Below are 5679 nucleotides of genomic sequence, written 5' to 3' on the forward strand. Positions count from 1 at the left end.
GGCGTGATCCTGGAGACCTGGGATCGAATCCCACGTCAGGCTCCCGGTGCATGGAGCCTGCTTCTCCCTCTGCCTATGTCTCTGCGCCTCTCTCTCTCTCTCTGTGACTATCATAAATAAATAAAAAAATAAAAAATTAAAAAAAAAAATTAAAAAATATCAGAGCAAAAAAAAAAAAATAAATAACTTTTTGGCTTTACCAAATGCTTTGACATTGTCCTTCCAATCATGTCTTTTTGCTCCAGGATCTTAAAATTTGGAAGCAGCTCCCACCTCATATCGCTTTTCTATCAAAATCAACCCCTGAAAGTTAAATGGATATTTAACACGCTGTCAGGTGAAACAGAATAACACTGTGCTTTTCAAGACCCACCGATGGATTAAAGGCTACCCTTCACAATTTTAGCAATCATTTAAGTAAATGTAACACCCAAGCCTAGAAACTGCCTCTCTCTGCACCACTGCAATTCTTGAAATCCTTTCCTGGCCTTTCATGCAGATGCTCAGAAACAGGGTGGGGCTCCCTAGTCTTGCATGCAATGTTAAGGGAGTCTATGCTGCAAAGAAAACTCAATTAATCGTTCATATTCCCGTTTTTCAGTATCTTTCACAAATATCTTGGAAATAATCATATTTAGGAGTGCCATTATTTCTCATGTTAAGATTTAGATTAAAATATTTATGCCAAACTAAATCTTATGTGCATGAGCATGGATGACAGGTATTGAAATGAAGGTGACAAGTCAAGGAATCGGGAAAAACCTCCCTGAAGAAATGAAGGGAAGAGGAAATGGACTTCTGTCTATGGACGTCTGCAGGAGCTTTCTCTTTCTTTTATTACTATTATTGTTTTTTTTATTGAGGGGGGGCCAGCAGGTACAGTTCTTTCAGAATCTACAAGTAAAATCCAACCCTGTAAGCCATTCTGGTTCCCTTATGAGTCAGCAGGCCACTGAGCAGTTCAGACAGTGCAGCCCAGAGTAAATGGACAAGAGCTGTCTTTGGACACACCCATTTTACTAATCCTGACTCTGATTTTTTTTTTTTAATCATCTTTATGTTACTTGGTGTCTGACCTCAGAACTTGCATCAAAAACTGCAGCCGTTCACCTCCACCAAAGACTCAGGCCCCAATGTGGAAGCACTCTCCTTCAGCTCTTTTACTGACTAGCACAATTGGATTAGGGCTTATCCCTCCATGGGCAACTCCTGTTTCTTTTTCTCTCTAGTCTGCATGTTATCAGCTTGACATTCCCTTCAGTGGCATATGACAAATCAAATTGCCCATCATTGCACTCATCAAAGGGGGATGTTTTCTATTTCCGAGGACTGTTTCCTCCACTCCATTCACAATCATGGACACACCAAAAAAAAAAAAAAAAAAAAAAAAGGCTTGGGTTTTCTTTTCTCCCCCCCCCCCCCCGCGGGGTGGTGGTGGTAGGAGATAATGAATGGATACAACTCACACTAAAGAAAGAAAAGCAGCTAATACTCATAAAGCCAAGGGCATAGTCTCAAAATGTGAATTTTAAATATCCAGTGCCTATACCTTAAATTTAAAGCATTCACCCAGAAAGGCAGATATTAGTAGCTTTGAAAAACTTTACCAAAAAAATAAAGTACATTATTTTTCACATCTTTTTGCATGATTCAGCGCTTTTAATATTAATTTCTGCCAAGAAGTTAAAATGTAAAAGGAATATTTTCTGGGTGCCTGAAAATCTCACACATTCTTCATAAGCACCTGCACTTCTACTATTATAAGGGCATATCGGAAATCCAGTGTGGGTTGGGAGGAAGTCAATGGTTTGCTGCCATATCATCTATCCAGTGACCACCTCAGAGCAGCGCAATTTCCCTCTCTGGCATCTAAGTGGCTTCTGGAGATGGAATGACCCACCGCAGAGACTTCGCCCTATCTTGGGCTCATCCTTCTAGCCAAGAGTCAGTCTCTCTCTCTCTCTCTCTCTCTTTCTCTGTCTCAAACACACACACACACACCCGCAGGCACACCCGCAGGCACACTCGAATGCACCTGTCTAACCCTTCAGTTGCAGCTCCACGCTCCACCTGATATGTCTTTTCAACCTTTGTCAAGTATCTCAAGACAAGAATTTCCCAAAGCCCTTCCCCCAAACCCAGGCTCTCCCGGGAGACCCCAGCCCGCTGGAGCAGCAAGAGGAGGCCGAGAGGGAGAGAAACCTCGGGCTCCCTCTGCAAACTTAACCTGCGCGTCGCACGGATCCGCGTCTGCACCGAGGCCCCGTAAGCGCCCCCGCACCGTGCCCGCAGCATCCCACGCCCGTCCTGCACGCTCACCTGCGGGTGGGAGAGCGGCGCGCCGCCGGGGTCTAGCCTCCCGCAGCGACCTCCGCCGGCGAGCCTCCGCGCCGGCTGCCGGCGGCGCCCTCAAGGGCGGCGGGGACCGCTGGCCCGCTCCGGGCTGGGCGGCGGGACGCCGGGAGCCGGCGGGAGGAGCGCGCCCGGCCCGGGCGGGTCCGCGCCGAGCTCGAGCGAGCGGGCGAGCGGGGCGGGAGGGGCCATTTGTAACCGAGCAGACGCTACCACCGCCCCTTACTCGCGGGGGGCGGGGGCGGGCGGTCAGGTGACGGCGGCCCACCCTGCGCCGCCGAGCCGGGTGGTTCCTGCCCAGGAGGAGCCCCCTGGCGCGCTCTGATTGGAACTCCCGCAGCAGTGGCGGGGGAGGGGGGCACGTGACAGCCCGGCCCCGCGGCCCGGAGCGCCCCACCCCCGCCGGGCACCCCATCTTCCTGCTGGAAAAGCCGGGGGACACAGGGAAGGCGGGGGAGCCTCCCGCCCCTCCAGCCCCATCTCTGGGCGCTCCCGACCGCTGAACCCGGGGAGCCCGCGGGCCTTCGCTGGGACGCTGCCCTGCCCTCGGCCGCGGTACCCTCCCCCACGTCTCCCGGCGCAGGCACTCGGCGGAGACCACCGCCGCCACAGATGCCAGTGGCACTTCAGGAGCGTGTCGCTGGGTTTGCTTTGGTTTGCTTTGGTTTGCTTTGGTTTTTCTCTCTGCACACCGGCACCCTGTGCCAGAGGGAACCCAAAGCGAAGCCTTGCAGACCCCGCCCAATTCCGAGGCCCTGGAGGGCCCGGACCACGCCCGGGGAGGTCTGACGGCCCCGGGATTAGGTCGCAGGGGGCCCGCTCCCGGGGGACGGGGAGGGGGGCGCCTCGGGAGCTGCGAGTTTCCGACCCTCCCCTGGAAGCACGCCGCCGGGCGGAGGAGCGAGAGGGCAGCCCTCGGGGTGCGCGTCCTGTTCCCAGTCTCCGGGAGCGTGTTACCGAGGACAAAGGTCAAATTAAAACTATTCAGCTAGTGGTGCGGGCAGGGACGTTCCTCTGGTCGTGGAAAGCCCGGCTATGAATCCACCGTAGCGAGCACTGCTTTCCTCACGTGGGAGAGCGGAGCCGTACGAGACCCCCCACCCCCGAGCTGTGGTCCTGCAGTACGGACGGATTCCGCAGCCTCTTCCCCCACCCCCGGGCCCTGCACCACCCCGGAAGGCAGGAATTCGGGGAAAATGCGGTGTCACGTTCGCCACTGTGCCCGCGGACGCGTCTGCGCCAGCGCCAGCAACACGTGGGGACCGCGAATCTGGGCATCTGCTCTCCACTTGGGTGGCTGTGTGGATACACTTAGATGATTATTTATTATAACCAAATTTAAAGGAAAACTCCGTTTCTACACTAGATTCTCTCAAACTTTTGTGCAAGGTAGTTTTGTACTCGGTTTGGGCGAGGACGCGGGTGAGGTCGCCGCGGAACTCTGCTGAGCCAAGGGGACCTCGGGGAGGAAGACGGGTCCCTGGGTGCCCCGGCCCCTGTTCCCCACTCCATCAGCTGGGCCACACGGCTGTCGCCCCCGAGAGCCTTTCCGACTAGACTGTGACTCAGTATGGAAGTCAGGCGCCCCTGACCCATTGGTACTAGGTTTCGCTGGGCGCGGGACAAGCACCGAGCAGGTTTACCCGAAAAGGGGGTTTAGCCAGAAAGCTTCTGGCACAAACGCTACATAGGGAACCTCTGAGGAAGCTGAGAATCTGACCAATGTAAACTGGGGGTGGGGGTGGGGGTGGGGTGGGGGGTGCGAGGTGGAGAGAAACATCAGATATAAAAAGAAACGTGTTCTCCCTAAGTCCCCGCCTCCAATTCCTCCAGCCGCAAAGGTTGAGGAAGTCTTATCAATAAAGTGTTAAATCCATCGGAAAGAAAAATGCTCGGTTATAAAAACAGCACCTCTTTAATAGGAAAGTGGTTAAGTTTTCCATTTCCAGGTGTTAATCTTGATGATGCCGCCGCTTTAAAAATAGGGGTTGATTGTGACAAGAGAATACCAGCACACAGAATTTTCACAATTAAAAATAGTCTCCCCCTCCCGCCCCTGCACACAGCCCAGTCACCTCCTCCAGCAAGGACTGGGGACCAGGGGCTGTAGTCCGGGGTGGCGGCGGGGCCCCTTGATGCGGCACTGCCAGAGGAGGTAATTGCCAAGCGGATCTGGAGGAGATTCGGAGTTAAAATCCCTTCTCCGCCATGCAGATGCCACAGAAGCAGAGGCAGGCGACAAGCACTTTCTCAGTGCCTTGAGATTTTCTTTTTCTTTCTTTTTTTTTTTTTTTTTTTTTTTAACTTGAACTCTGGACCATCTTTGTACAGACCAATGCTTTGTCTTCCGGGAATTACCATGTGGCACATGCGTCTCTCTGTCTCTCTCTCTCTCTCTGTCTCTCTCTCTCTCTCTCACACACACACACACACACACACACACACACACACACACACACACGCCACCCCGAGAGGTCGCCCCAAACGGTGGGTTTGGGGGGAAGGTGAGTGGCACAGGTGCCTGGAAGTTTCATGGGCTCTGCCCTTGACAAACAGAAAAGGGGGATGGCCACCACGTAGCTGCTGCCTTGAGACAGGAAAGTCGGGAATGCCCCCTCTGGGCTGCTGGGAGGTAGGCAGCGGGGAGCTGAGGACGGAGCCCGGGGGGTCCAGGAGCACACGCGGCGCCGGCGGCAGCCAAGTGCAGGGTGTCCGGAGGAGGATGCTGCCCACGGGCAAGAGGGTTCTCGGGATTCCGAGTCCGTCGTCTACCGGGTCACGCTCTGTTGAGGAAATGAACGCTACCCCGCTACCCGACAGGGACACAGACGCGCACAGCAAGTGTCGGTGCAGGGCCGAGCGCCCGCCTCGGGAGGGGACGCGAGGCTTGTCTGCACTGCGCTCGGCGGCGGCGTCAAGGGCGCCCGGCGGCCGCCGCGACTTCGCCTTCAGCGTCCCCCGGTGGCACCGTCCGGGGTGTGCGGAGCGAAAGCCGGGCGCAGAGCAACTTGATGCGGGTTTGGAGTTACCACGTCTTCGGACTGTGAAACGCTGCCTCATGGGGGACTTGGGGGCGGAGAGGTGAACAAAGCGAAAATTTTGTCTTTTTTTTTTTTTTTTTTTAAACATAACATGAAGCTGGTAGAACCGACTTAGACTACTCGGAATTTGACGGTGTCGGGGGTAGGATTTGGGAAGGGGTTAATGCTGGGTTTAGGACCACCGTGGGAAATGCCCAGTTTAAAGGATCGCCCGCTCTCCCGCGGCGCTCCTGGGAGGTCAGCCCCGGCGGAGGCGCCGCTGCGCTCGCGGTCGCCTTCCCGCATT

Source organism: Nyctereutes procyonoides, unplaced genomic scaffold (genome assembly GCF_905146905.1).
Source record: "Nyctereutes procyonoides isolate TBG_1078 unplaced genomic scaffold, NYPRO_anot_genome, whole genome shotgun sequence".
NCBI classification, from domain to species: Eukaryota; Metazoa; Chordata; class Mammalia; order Carnivora; family Canidae; genus Nyctereutes; species Nyctereutes procyonoides.